At 48.1% G+C, this 15,612-nt stretch overlaps 3 pseudogenes; all 3 read left to right on the top strand.

Annotated features, from left to right (window-relative positions):
• Positions 1-4,593: 4,593 nt before the first annotated feature.
• On the top strand, positions 4,594-6,237 carry LOC136543021 (probable E3 ubiquitin-protein ligase WAVH2; annotated as a pseudogene).
• Positions 6,238-7,632: 1,395 nt separating this feature from the next.
• Positions 7,633-9,999, top strand: LOC136543020 (uncharacterized; annotated as a pseudogene).
• Positions 10,000-10,192: 193 nt separating this feature from the next.
• LOC136543019 (uncharacterized) lies at positions 10,193-11,423 on the top strand (annotated as a pseudogene).
• Positions 11,424-15,612: the final 4,189 nt, after the last annotated feature.

Genomic DNA, 15,612 nt, shown 5'->3' with positions numbered 1-15,612 from the left:
CATTATGGAACTTGCAGAACTTCTTATTCTTCAACTGATCAGGGGGTAACATAACATGATTATCGGACAACTTGATCTACCCCTTCTCAAGCAAGAAATCGAAGAGCTTATCTGATTTAGTGACATCAAAGTCATAGCTCTGCTCAACTCCTCTTCGCCAAGGATTTGGCACCATTACTGTTTTCTTGCCCCAATTCCATTCAGCCGTAGCAACCTCTTCTTCTTCATCTACATAGCTGTCATTGACTGAGTATGGATTGTAAGCTTTGACCACTATGGTACTCTTCTAAAATTGGGTATCTCTGCACATATTCTGGAATTGGCTATTGAGCGCTGCCACTCGTTGAGCCAATTGACCCAAGTTATCAAATTCTTGTCCCAACAGCTTCTCTTTCCACATTGGCAGCATTCCTTGAACGGCTAAAGCAGCTAGTTGATTATCAGCCAAGTTTAAGGAGAAGCACAAGTTCCTAGTTTCTTAGAAGCTCTAAAGAAACTCAGTGCCTGATTCATTAGTCTTCTGCCTTATAGTTGTCAGATCTGTAATCTTCTTTTCTCCAGTCTCATTGTAAAAATATGTATGAAACTTCTTCTCTAGGTTAGCCTAATTGGCAATGGAGTTGACCGGCAATGATGAAAACCAAGTGAAGGCTGTCCCTGACAGGGACAAAGAGAAGAAACGTACTCGATGAGCATCCTCAACTGATGCCTCGCCCAATTGCGTAAGATACCGACTAACATGTTCTATCGTGCTTGTACTGTCTTGGCCAGTGAACTTAGCAAACTCTGGGAGCCTATAATTTGTAGGAAGAGCGACCAAATCATACCATTCTGGATATGGGCGTTTGTACAAAAAGGTCAGCCCTTTTGGCTTCAGACCGAATTGATTTTTCATCATCTCGGCCACCTTCAGCAACAACTTGTTAGATTGTGGATTTGGATTTCTCTGCACCTGTTGACCCATCTGTGGATAGAAATCCCGTGTGCCTTGATACCCTGGATTTGAAATCATGTGAAGGGTATTATAATCTGTTCTATAGTGATATCCTTGTGGGATCTCTATCTGCTGGGTCCTTTGCTGGCTTGCTGCTTGAAGTCTCTGATTGTAGACATGAGGATCTATATCTCTATGGATCCTTTGAATTGATGGTGCTATTTTTTGAGCCAACGACGGTATGTGGCCTGATGTGCCAAAATTGATCACCTGGTTCTGACCTTGCCCCACCGGCTATTGCACATGTTGTACTGGCGGTCTAGGATTATACTGTATCTAATTCATAGTAGTTCCTTGAGCTTGTTTAGATGAACCCTAAACTACCTGGATATCATTATTACCGGCTGGTGCTGCTTCTTGATGGCTGGTACCGACTTGATTAGTCCTTTGGGTCGACGGATCTGGAATGTTGTAATAAGCCGGCCCACCTTTACCAACTAGAAACCCATGAATCGCTTCTTTCACAGTGCTGTGGAATGTGTCCAAGAAAGCTTCATTATGGCTTGATATGGCATCACGAACAGATTTGTCTACAACTTCCGTAAAGAAACGTCTGTCTTCAGCTTCAACTATATCTGTCTACCTGTGTAATAGAACTCTTGGTAGTGGAAATTTATGAACAATTGTGTTGTCACGTGTTTTGGTGTAGGACAACAAACACTTGTTCTGAAATTCTTCTGTAGCTTTGCTGATGACACCCTTATCTCCATCACGCAGAGCTTCATAATGTAACATAAGGATGTCGTTGTTGTCGTGAACCGTCATGATGATTATGGGGTCCCACCAGCCGTGCCAGAAACGTGTGTCGACACAGAATTTTTTGTCCCATGCTGAGGGCACACGAGCAAGCCAGAACGGTCCGCTCGATGGAGCTGGAGATCCGCATAGCTTCAGAGCAGGGGTGGTCGATCCTGCGCACTCCTCCTAAGACATGCCAGTCAATTTGACCCTACAATTGACAAGGAGAGAAAGTTTGTCCGTAATTTAGGGCGGAACATGCCAGTGTTGCCAGATAGTCCCGAATGTGCGGCTCTTAGAGCCGATATGAAAGGAGATCGACGAAATAGTCGATTCCAACATATTCATAAGAATAAATCAGTTAAAGCTCTTGGGGTTGTGTAAGAAGAATTGGTTATCGTTCATGATGAATATCATTATTTAGACAAATATTAGTCAATGGCAATAAGATGTCAACAATAATTAGTTTATGCTAAGCCAATGACTACAAGTAACCGAACCCCTTTGGTATAAAAGAAACAGCTCATCATCATTTAACCATTTAATAAAGTTAAATCTAATAAACATATTAGATCTCATCTATCACTATGACCAGTGGGGCATGAGGTAGAATCATGCAGGCCGTAGAAACAACAATAGACTCGACGACTCTAACTTATTACTAATATTAGTGGGGCATGAGGCAGAATTATGCAGGCCATAATACAATAATAAGAATATGGGGCTAACACATCTTTCAACCTATCTCTACTTCAATGGTCTCATGACGTGAACTGTTTGTGAAAGCACTTGATATCGGCTAAAACAGCCGATTCAGGCATAGCGCACAATTAAGTTCATGCCCTCTCAGGAACAGATCTACCAAATAACGATCCCCACTCCACGGTGATAATAGTGGGGTGTGAGGCAGAATCACATAGGCCATGATAATGGGCCATGGAACGGTTTTCACTAGCCAATAGATCTACTCAAGATCAGACATGCCTTAACCGCACGCTATGTACGATCAAGATTGATATAAAACAGCCGATAAAACATAACTCATCGTTTAAAGTGTAGATTAGATCAGTTTATATTAACAAACGATGGGTTAAAAAAGATATAAGGCCGGTTTAAATCAATCCCAATCAGACGAAGTGATATTGCTGTAATTAAATAAACAATGGAAGCAATAAGCAATATCGATAACTTAATGAATCTATCCGAAGGAATGCCACCCTTAGATAGAGCCGATAACTTGACCTTAATCTAGTTCGAGCAGTGGAGATCGACCGGATTGATGCAGGCTTACTTGAACTAGACAAGAATTGATAACTAACTTATACCAGAGTCACAGTGGAGGTCGACCGGATCGTTGCAGCCGTACGAACAGAGGTATAAGCCATGACGGTACTTACAGACAAGCAGTGGAGGTCGACCGGATCGATGCAGCCGTACTTGCTGAAGAACTCACCGAGATCTACTCTACTCCTACTCCTAAGGCGTGGTAGGAGCCAAAAAAGTAAATAACTTGTATTGGATTGATTGTATCTTTTACAACAGCCGAGGTTTGATATTTATACCCAGAACCTAAAAATGAATCTTACTCGAGTACGACTCAGTACAATTTTTGGTACGAAGAAAACATTTCTATTTTAAGATAACTTGGACTCTAATCTTTCCCCTTTTGTAGAGTCTGATATGTATCTTCTCGATGCCAATCATATCTCATCATCGTTATCTGCTGACGTCATTCAAAGAGAACCGATCCCAGTGTCGCATCCGAACCGGCAGATATCAATCTTTACCCAATTGACTCCTTGATTGGCACAATCTTGAAAGCCTGCGAGTTCCCGCACTCTTCTCCCAAATTTTGGTGTAAACATGAACGTTTGGGACTGCAGAAACGGCTTGGTCCTGTTCGAGTTCGGCAGCGAGTCCTTCCTCCGCGCTGGTCTCTCTATGCACTCCCCAGCGATGTACCCTAACATGGACAAGGCCATGGTGCTCCCATGGTCGCCACATCCTCGCGCTCAATCCGCTCGGTAGACGCGTCGTTCTGTCGATGCTTTTCCCCTTTCTAGCCCCGCCCCATGGTGGGAGGTTGTCATTCATTACTATAGTAGCAGTTTTGGCAGGCGGGCAACTAGTTCACCTTCGCCAAATCGTCTAGGTAAATTAGGATTAACAAAGGCGGACATATGCTCGCGTGCAATCCCAACAATTGGCCCGCCGAGTCCATCCACAAGGCCCACTGAGCCCATCGACGAGCTGTTGCTGCTCGCAGGATCCGGCGTGGTACGCTTGATTTGCGCGTCCACCAACGTTAGAGAGGCCCGCGCGTGTGCGGTCGCCTGAGAAGCCCACACTCGCACGATCCGTAGTCGGTGAGGCCTCACGCAGTCACGCGTGCGCCATCGCTGGATCTGGGTGGCCGCGGTGATGCCGCGCCGTAGTTGAGAGATCCACTTATCTAGCCACACACACAGCCGCTCCACAAGGCTGTTCATCACCACCTAGGGGTTTTCATGGGTATTCATTGAATGCCCATTATTTTTACCAATCAAAGGTATTTCAAGGTACAATCAATCATAAATGTTAAAAAATAAGGCTGAATCAATCCTTCTCCGCCTCGGCCGGAGCTGCCTGGTTAGTACTGCCACGGGTCTTGTACCTAAGTTGCTGGTGTAGATCCTGTCGACTACTGTGCTCACCGGCGACAAGATCTACATGGCAACCCAAAGCAAGATACATCCTATGACTGGACCTCACCAAGGGAGATTATTTATCGTCGATCTCCATGAGGGTGTGGAGCTTGATCAATACCCAGGCAACCTTGTCCACTGCTGGGGTGACAACAGTGTCCTCTACCCCTCTTCCATATGGATTGGGAGAACAGGCTCAACGTCTGGCTTCACAGGATGAACAACGACCGCAGGCATGGCGGCAGCACCAACAGGTGGGTGCTCAGGGACACCATTTCCCTGCATGAGACTTGCGGCCATCTCGTGGAGCAGGGTTGGGAGACCGCAGGCGATGGAGATGAGGACATCCCTGCAGTAACGGTGGTCGGTGCCGGGGACAATGCAGGGACAACAGAGAAAGACCTAAAATTTTCAAAACCAAATCTGATTTCTTTGGGCAATAAAGGTTTTCCTTGTATTGAGATATACTCCCACAACAATACAATCCAAATCCCCTAAAAATCATTTAATGTCCCCACATAGAAAAAGAGTTACTAATTTAGCAAAAAAATAAATATATGCAGGGAATTCATATAAATTATGACATACCAAACTTATGAAAATGTATCCCACACTTTTATTCAGGTGCATACATAGAAAAATAATATTCTACCACAAATGATTTTTTACCAACTGATGCTCGTGTCACTGCAAATTGTGCTAGACATGTTGTAGCCATGCTGCTGGGGCCTACATCATCGTCAGCCACGAGGTCATCGCCTTCTCCTCGTCAGCCAGCAGGCTGTTCCCGCTCTGGAAGATGACCGCCTTCGGACAGCAGCAGTCGCTGCAGGCTGTCGACTCCCTCGTCGCCGATGGCGGCAGCAACATCATCGAGCTGCTGCGGAATGCTGCCAGGATGGTGGAGGACAGGCAAGCCAGGAACCCGGTGTGCAGCATCGTCATGCTCTCTGACGGTGTGGACTCCTACAACTTCCTGCCACGGGACGGCTAGGCGCTGGACTACGCGCCACTCGTCCTGCGCTCCATCCTTCCCGGGAGCGAGCACTACGTCCCGATCCATGCCTTTGGCTTCGGCATGGACCACAACTCCAGGGCAATGCACGCCGTCGAACAGATGTCCAGCGGCACCTTCTCATTAATCGACATGGTGGGGTCGATCCAGGACGCCTTCGCGCCGTGCATCGGCGGCCTCCCCTGCATGGTGGCGCAGGAGACGCGGCTCAGCGTCAAGTGGGCTGACTAAGATGTGCTGCTGATCACGTCCATCATGTCTGGCAGCCAGTGGAGTGGACGGCGACTGCTGCGGCGCCTTCATGCATGTCGGCCGCCTCTACGCCAACGAGGAGAGGGACTTCCTCGTCACCGTGCTCGTGCCGCCGTCACGCATGTCCATTGCACTCGTCTGACCGAGCTGCACCTACCGCGACACAGTCGCCACGGAGATGGTGCGGGTGGGAGGCGACCCGGTGATGCTGCTCTGTCCGGAGTTCCCGGTGAGCGCGGGGATGTCCCTGCAGCTGGAGCGCGAGTGGCACCGCGTCCACGCCATGGAGGACATGGCCGCGGCGCAGGCCGCCTAGGAGGAGGGCGACCACATCCGCGCGGCTTCTGGAGTCGTGCGCGTCGCTGTCCTGGGACCAGCAAACGAAGGCGCTAGTGGCCAAGCGGCAGGAGATGCAGGAGCGCGCGCTGAAACCGCAGCTGTATGAGGGGTCTGGCGACGCCTACATCCTGTCCAGGCTGAGCTCCCACTCATGGCAGCGTGCCACTGTGCTTGGCGACTCGACGGACCTCACGGGCCTCGTCCACAGGTACTAGACGACGTCGATGGTGGACATGCTCAACCGGTCACAGGGGCTTTGGATCGCCTTGCAGTAGCGTGCTGGCGGAGGGACCGCCGGGAACTGAGTGGTGACTATTATGTGGGCAACTATGATGAAGATGGTGACATTGACTATCGTGTGGTAGAAACAGGAGGCCAAACACAATGGAGAAAGATTTTCAATTTTTAAAACCACATCGGATTCCTTCAGGCAAAACATGTTCTTCCTGTATTGAGATATAAAACCAAGAAAAATGTATCCTGCACTTTAAATCATGTGTGCTTGCTACTACTTTTTATACCAACCCGCTGAGCCACATCAAAACAAAAAGATGTTCACATGCTAATCCTTTATGTACTGACGCGCCACCTCATGACACATCTAGCCACAACGGAACAAAATAAATCTCCGCTTGCTACTACTTTCTATATCAACTAACCGCTCAGGACACACTAAAAAGAAAAAGTTCACTCGCTGCTACTTTTATACAAAAGGTGTGCTAGGGGCCATGACGGTGGGCTGGAAGTAGCCTTGGCTTGCCAACAGCTGGATTTTTTTGGGGTTTTTTTTTATAAAACTATTACCCCCGGTTTGTATTACGAGCCGAGGTGATCTTCATTTCTAAAGTCGATTTGAAACCAACAGTGACGAGATTACTGATGACCTTTCACCAACAAGGGCGAAAACCGGTGATGGGCACTTTTGAATCAACGGCGATGACATATCTGTAGTTGTGAACTTCCGATCTTGTATGGTTCTATGTAGTTAGAGTTTTAGTTCTGGTCCAAACCACATAAGAGTTTCTATAAGAGATGTTTTTAAAAGTTCCATGTTTGGCTTTTATATCATATTATATGCAATGATATTACAGGTGGATGTAGTTCTTGTGATGGCCCGATGCATCACAACATTCCCAATTGTAGATCTACACAGTGGGTAGGGCTGTTAGTAGACAGTGACGTGCCAAGGATGTCGTGTGCTGTGGAACTGAGTGTTGAATATGTGGGCAAGTATGACGAAGATTGTTACATTTACGATTGAGTGGTAGAAAGTTGTGGCCAAACACAATGGAGAAAGACCTGTCATTTTCATAACCAAATCTGATTTCATTCCACAATGAATGTTTTTCTTGTATTGACGTATACTCCCACAATAATACAATCCAAAGCCACAATAAATCATTTCATGTCCCCCATAAAAGAAGTTACAAATTTAGCAAATAAATAAATATATATGTAGGTAATTCACATACATGTTGACATACAAAACCTAGAAAATTGTATCCCACATTTTTAGTGAGGTGCATACATAGAAATTCATATTTTACCACAAAATGTTTTTTAGGTACCGATGCTCATGTCGCTGCAAATTGTGATGGACATTTTTGGCCATGTTGCTGAGGCCCGTATCGTCGTCAACTGCGAGGTGGCTCCCATCGTTGCAACACGCTCCCACCAACGGAGATCTCCTTGACAAGATCCTTCTCTACCTTATATGCTATAGCTAAGTCATTAGAGCCGTGGTCACCAGCAAGTGTTGGCCCCACGGCGCCTCCACTCATCATGCCTACTCAGGTCTACATCTCTAGTGGAGGCATCTCTGGCTCGGAGTTCATCCTGCTTCCTGATGCCTCCAGCACGGTGGTGAGTGCTGAATTGGGTTTCGGGGACTTGCTGGTGCTGAACGCTTTGGACTGCAGAAACGGCTTGGTCCTCTTCGAGTTCGGCGGTGAGACCTGCCACCGCGCTGATCTCCCTGTGCGCTCCCCACTGATGTACCCTAACATGGACAAGGCCATGGTGCTCCCGCGGTAACCGCATCCTCACGCTCAATCCGCTTGGCAGACGTGTCATTCTGTCGACGCTTTTCCCCTTTCTGGCCCCGCCCCACGGTGGGAAGTTGTCATCCATTACTACAGTAGCAGTTTTGGCTGGTGGGCAACCAGTTCACCTCCGCCAAATCGTCTGGGTAAATCTGGATTAACAGGGGCGGACGTATGCTTGCCTGCATTAATGAATTAAAAAAATAAAAACAGCAACCGTCGATTGGCCCGCCTAGTCGATCCACAGGGCCTGTTGAGCCCATTGATGAGCAGTTGCCGCTCGTAGGATCCTCCGTGGCACCGCTTGATTTGTGCATCCGCCACCATCAGAGAGGCCCACACGTGTGCCATCGCCTGAGAAGCCCGCGCTCGTCAGATCCGTAGTCGATGCGGCCTCGCGCGTGAGCCGTCACTGGATCTGGGTGGCCGCGGTGATGCCGCACTGTAGTTGAGGAAGGACATAAGAAGGTCTTGCGATTTGAACTTTCTGCTATGTGCAAATTGAATCACTTGCAAAAATCAAGTATTTGTGGACATGTTTGGAAACAAAAAAATATTTGTTTAAATATGTTTTCTTCTTGTATCCACCTGATTATAAGAGCGGGATATATATTACGCGACTAGGTGTGATATGCAATCTTTGTACATGCGACCATGGGGAGTAGTTGATCGCGCGAATCATCGAACCTCAAAAGAAAAATCTTGTATCTTCATTGTTCCCATGGTTTGCGTATTCTACACTTGCTCTTTACTTTGCGCAGTCTCGTGCCTGCATAGTCATTTTGCCCACTTGCTTGTTTGCCTCATGTAGTTTTTTGTTGTTGTTTGAGTAGCTTGCTAGTTCTACTGGCCGCTTGTTGTTTACCATGATCACTAGAATTGTGTAGGAGCTTGTGAAAGACCTTGGTTTGGTTTTGATAATTGAGTGATATCCTAGGTGGACTAATATGTGTTGGATGTGAGATACACAGGTGCTTAGTCCATAGCAACACTTAGAAAAAACCTAGTGCGCAACCATAGTCCGGCGACCCAAGATGATTATAGTCACAACAGTACAATCCATGGCCCCTAAAAACATTTAATGTCCCCCCATAAAAGAATTTACTAATTTAGCAAAAATAAAAATACACATATGCAGGGAATTCACATATATTATGACAAACCAAACGTAGAAAAATGTATCCCACACTTTTAATCTGGTGCATAAATAGAAAAAAATCGTATTATACATGAAATGTTTTTTACCGAGCGGGCCTGGGATCATTGCAACACGCCCGCACCAACGGAGATCTCCTTGACAAGATCCTTCTAAGCCTTGGATGGCGCAGCTCAGTCATTTGTGCCGTGCTCACCAGCAAGTGCTGGCCTCGCGGCGCCTAGACGGAGCTGGTCTCGCTGTGCGCTCCCCACTGCTGTACCCTAACAAGGACAAGGCCATGGTGCTCCCACAGTCGCCGCTGCCGTCCACATTCTCGGAGTACACCCATGCGATGCTTCTCCCAGCCGACCACGTTGACGATGCCTTGTGCTACCGCTTCAGCGTCTGCACCAAGGAGTTAGACAATAAGGCCGTGGGCCTGGGCCATCTGCTGCATAGCCACGGGTCTTCTCGATAAGTCAACGGTCCATATCCTGCCTACTATTGTGCTCGCCTGCGATAAGATCTATATGGTGACCCAATACATCCTAGGACTAGATCAACCTCGCCAAGGATAGATTCTTCATCGTCGATCTCCCTGTGGGTGCGGCGCATGATCAGTACCTAGGCAACCTTGTCCATTGCCGAGGGGAGGACTCTGTCCTCTACCACTTCCATGTGGATGGGGCGAATTGAACAGGCTCAACATCTAGCTCCGCAGGATGAATGACGACCGAGGGCACGGCGGCAGCACCAACAGGTGGGCGGTGCGGGGGACAACATCCCGTGCCACCTAAGCCGATTCACTGTCGCAGAATGCTACGGGGAGATAAGGCCGCAGACAGTGTGGGAGTGCCTACTAGGCTCCACAAGGAGCGTGACATCATTGTCGGGGCATGAGGCAGTGCACGCCCTCGAGGAAGATGAATTCCCCACGGAGGAGCGCAGCGTGGTCGGGGCCGAGTGTGCGCCACAGGCTGGCGGCCCAAAATGAGCGTGGCCAAGAATGCCACTGCAGCTGTCCACGTACACAATACCAGTTAGCAAAACGAGCCCGAGGGTAAAATGATTGGTATGGGAAAGTTTAATGTGCTGAACACTTGGTCTGGTAGGTTGGGGCTAAGTAGGCAACACACAAGAAGTCAGGGGTTATTTAGAGGTTTCCACTTTGAAAACCAAATCTGATTTCTTTGGGCTATAAATGTTTTTTGTTTATTGAGATATACTCCAACAATAATACAATCCAAAGCCCCTAAAAATCATTTAATGTCCCCCCATAAAAGAAGATACTAATTTAGCAAACATAAATAAATATATCTAGGGAATTCACATAAATTATGACAAACAAATCCTAGGAAAATGTGTCCCACACTTTTAGTCTGGTGCATATATAGAAAAAAATTCATATTTTACATGAAATGTCTTTAACTGAACAGAGCTCCCATCGTTGCACCACGCCCTCACCAACGGAGATCTCCTTGACAAGATCCTTCTCCGCCTCGGATGCCGGAGCTGCCTGGTTAGTACCACACTCACCAGCAAGTGTTGGCAATGCGGCGCCTACACTAGACGTGCTTATTTGGGGTCTACGTCTCCAGTGGAAGCATCTCTGGCTTGGAGTTCATCCCGCTTCCTGATGCCTGTAGCGCGGAGGTGAGTGCTGACTTCGGTTTTGGTGACTCGCCGGCGTCGAACGTTTGGGACTGCTGGAACAACTTGGTCCTCTTCGAGTTCAGTGGCGAGACCTTCCACCGTGCTTGTCTCACTGTGCGCTCCCCACTGTTGTACCCTATCACGGGTTAGGCCATGGTGCTCCCACAGCCATCTTCCTTTCGGCGGACCGCCATGCGATGCTCCTCCAAGCCGACCACGGCGACGACGCCTTGTCCTACTGCTTTAGCGTCTGCACCTAGGAGTTAGACAATAAGGTCATGGCACTGGTGTGTGTCCTACAGTCCGGCTCCTGGGCCATCCGCTGCATAGCCATGGGTCTTCTCGATATGTCAACTGTCCATATCCCGCCTACTATTGTGCTGGCCTGCACAAAATCTATATGGCGACCCAATACATCCTAAGACTAGATCGACCTCGCCAAGGAGAGATTCTTCATCGCTGATCTCCCTGAGGGTGTGGCCCTTGATCAGTACCCAGGCAACACCTTGTCCACTGCCGAGGGGAGGACTCTGTCCTCCACCTCTTCCATGTGGATGGGGCGAATTGAACATGCTCAAGGTCTAGCTCCGTAGGATGAATGACAACTGTGGGCATGGCAGCTGCACCAACAGGTGGGCGGTGCTGGAGACAACATCACATGCCACCTAAGCCAATTCACTGTCGCTGAATGCTACGGGGAGATAAGCTAGGCCGCAGACTGTGTGGGAGTGCCTACTAGGCTCCACAAGGAGCGTGACATCATCTTCGGGCACAAGGCGGTGCACGCAAGACATCAGGGGTTATTTAGAGGTTTCCACTTTGAAAACCAAATCTGATTTCTTTGGGCTATAAATGTTTTTCATTTATTGAGATATACTCCAACAACAATACAATCCAAAGCCCCAAAAAATCATTTAATGTCCCCCATAAAAGAAGTTACTAATTCAGCAAAATAAATAAATATAGAATTTTACTACAGGCAACGCGTGCAGGAATTCCACCATCCGACTGCACACTCTATTTTGGGAAATCAACCAACGCGCTTGCCATATATGGGAAGAAGCCGAGGCGGGAGAGCTCGACGCGCTTAATGCACGGACGCGCGCCAAAAGAGCGCAGCTCCCAAGCCAGGCCCACAAAAAAAGTAGATTCACCGGCCCATCTTCTTCTACCGTAAGCATTTTCAACATTCACATGGTAACATGTATTCCCCACCAGTTTGGATCTAGAAAACCTCATGTATCGTACAGAAAACCACAGAACCCAAGATGATCAAGAAAATCGCATACATCCAACATTAAGCAAGTGTGGAGGCAATGAACAGTAACATGCATTTGATGTCAGATTAATGCATTTTCTATGTTTCTTCCCTTCGTATCTCCACTCCAAGATTTCTTCCTGTTTCAATTCTTACTGGTTCCCTTCATATCTTCTGTTGACCATGCATTCAGTTTTCATTTTGGATAATGAGCTAACTAAAACTGCTTCAGTAGCAGAACTAAATTGCTTGTAACTGTTGAAGAAAATGGTTTGTATGGGTTGAAGTGTTGAGGCAAGTCCATGTACGGGAATTCATCGACAGGACCATGACCCTGCAAACAAGAGGGAAGTCATTAGGATGTGGGATAGTCAATTTACTAGATTCTAGTTGACAACCAAACAAAAGCAATGTTTGACTGAAAATCTGAAAGAAACAAATGACCAACAGAATTGTGCATGCCATTGTTCATTTTCTAAATAAAAAGTTTTGTTCAGTAACCTTCTGACAGGAGAGCCCACTAGCTTTTAAGGTTATCTATGTGATTATGTAGTTGAAAATGTGTTTCATCTTCCGAGCAGAAGTATGTATAGTAAAGAACAGTCACCTTTCAGCATTTCATGTTGGTAAAAGTAGAGTAACAAAAGCATAGCAAGCAGTCATAGCATGAAGAAACATAATGCCGATGATTTGAATGTTACTGTTAATGGATAAGTTCGATTTTCAGTATGTTCATCAGTCCCAAGTTCGATTTTTCTGAATATGCAGATTTACTTACATCTGAAGAGACAAGATTCATTTTGTTTATGTACAAGGACTGCAGAATACTATATCCACACTGCAAATACCACAATCCATATATAATTTTGAAGTACTCGATAAGGTTACAGTTAACTCCATAGAAGATAGAACTCAACTGACTGTAACCAAAGTGAGATGCTAAAGTTAACTTATGTTGCTAATTTCGTTCATTAATCAATGAAGTATTTCATCTGTTAGGCAAAATAGTGTTAAAAATTAAGCAATAATATGGTTATATATTAGGCAAAACATTGTGGTTGATAAAGCAATAATATTGAGATAACCAGAAATGAAGGCCGATAGCTCAGGCATGAGGAGAAATGGGTTCACATCGTTCTAAAATTTAGGCGAGCAAGGTTAGATGTAAAGGCGAGATCAGCGAGTGCCTATGTGGCCCCGCTTGGCGGAGGAACTGGGATGGTGACACGGTGAGGAGCAAAACGCCATCCAGATCCAAGGTCGTGGGGCAGCCCAGACCACACAGCCACACCGTGCAAGGCTACTCCTGCAGCACGACACGAGGCTTGCACTCGAACCGTGCGCCCACCTGGCCCAGCAGCTAGGCAGCAGTGCCTTAGACCTCCACACTGACAATGGAGAGGCAGAGCATGGGGCGACTAAGTGGTGCCGTCTCAGGGGGCATGAAGTGGAAGGGCGTCGCAGCCTTGTAGAAGAGGGAGACGTGGATGCACCACCCGATCGATGGGGCAGCTTGCCATCGGAGCCATAGACGCGCAATACACTCCCATCCTTGCCCTCCACCACTGCAGAGACGGAGGGCAAGGGGGTGTCGACAAGCGCATGGCAGGGGAGAGAAAGGGAGGAGATAAATGTGAGATATTGAAGAGTTGCTTGTCATAAGGCCGGCTTCCAGAGCCTTCCATCAGCGCAGGTGCATTGGATCATCTGTTAACGGTGGATGGGTGTGTGCATGCAAAGAAAAAATTACTGCCGGGCTAAATGAAGTCATTATCACACGAGGTAGTATTTAACTAAGAATCTGTCATCTAAAAATACACAAATTAGTCTCTTTAAGCCCTATCCTCTAGTACACAACCATGGATTGGCATCATCATCAAAGGCAGATCATTACAACACTAAAAATGCTAAACCAAAATGAAAAAATTGCTTGCTGATTTAGCATAACTTGGCTCAAAATTAAATATGTGGGCTCACGACAGTTGTGAGGATTAGGCATTGCACTGGTGTGATGAAGAAAGCTATGATCCATGGGCCTACCTCTGTTGTGATGAGTGAAAGGGGTAATAATTTTAATAATGCCTCAAGCAATGATGGGAAAGCATCACGCAATGCATTGGCCACATGCTCGCCATCACATTTGTTGATCCTTGGGTCTCTTCAGCAGCGGACAACATAGAGGGAAGCTCCATCTAAAGGCGCCCATGGCCACCCCTAATCGCAATCGTTAGATGGTCTGTTCATATATGAATTTGTTCATATATTCAGCATATTCAAATTTAGTGTATGTTTTTTGGCACATTATTACTAACGATGTAAACAAAAACAACACAGGTAATGGTCCCTATGCTTCAAGCCGTCGAAAATAAAGGATCAGAATCAGTGCGACACTACTACGGTGGTTCTAAACCAAAGGAGCAATAGATTTGAGATAACACTACCCAAACACAAAGAAGGGCATAGCAACTACGAGGTTGTGGACATTACGCAAACTTTATTGGAGGCGGGCATTTTCGGTTTTCCGCGGCGGGCAAGGCCGCCCGCCGCGGCCACCGCGGCGGGCGGTGTAACGTGCCCGCCGCGGTAAATATACTTTTACCACGGCGGGCACGTTAGGATGCCCGCTGCGGTTAATCATTTTTAAAAAAAAACAAAAAAACCAGGAGCCCACCGGTGAGCCCGTTCTCGAGCCCACTGGCGAGCCCACCGGCGACGCATCCGGGCTTCCCACGGCCGCCACCACCTCGCCAGTCGCTCACAGGGGACCACGCCGACTCCTCCTCGTGGATCCCCGTGCCTCCTCCCGGATCCCGCCGCACCGTGGTGGAGGGAGGCCGCCGCGCCGCCGCGTCCTCGCCCACCGTGGTGGAGGTCCCAGCGTCGTGGCCGTGGTGGATCCCAGCGTCGTGGCCGTGGTGGAGATCAACCGCCGGATCCGGTTACTCCACCGCCAGATCCATGGAGGAGGAGGGTGCAGCCGCCAGATCCGTGGGGGAGGAGGTCGCCGCCGCCGGATCCGTGGAGGAAGAGGTCGCCATCGCCGGATCTGGAGAGAGGAAGAGGGAGGAGTGAGGGAGATGGAGAGAGGAAGAGGGAGATGGAGAGGAAGAGGGAGATGAACTCACTGGATTTGAAACCCTAGCCCCGCGCCGTCGTCGTTCATGGAGGATCCGTGGGGGAGGAGGAGGGCGCAGCCGTCGCCGTCGTCCCGCGCGCGCCGCTGTAGGGGGCGGCGCTATGGAGGAGAGCTGCGCCGCGCGCCGCTGCCTGCATCGAGGGAGAGTAGAGGGAGAGTAGAGGGAGGCAGAGGGAGAGTGGGGGAGGCGGAGAGCTGAGAGAGAGAGAGTGGAGGAGGCGGTGAGCTGACAGAGAGAGAGTGGGGGAGGCGGCGACGATGGTGCGAGGGCCTCGGTTTATATTGGAGATGGCTATTGGGCCTCAACATTTTTGGTGGCGGGCATTTTAGGACGTCCGCCACGGTAAATCGATTTACTGTGGC

This window comes from Miscanthus floridulus, chromosome 3, assembly GCF_019320115.1.
Source record: "Miscanthus floridulus cultivar M001 chromosome 3, ASM1932011v1, whole genome shotgun sequence".
Taxonomy (NCBI): Eukaryota; Viridiplantae; Streptophyta; class Magnoliopsida; order Poales; family Poaceae; genus Miscanthus; species Miscanthus floridulus.
Note: the sequence above shows the minus strand (reverse complement) of the source record. Positions and strands in the feature narration are given on the sequence as shown.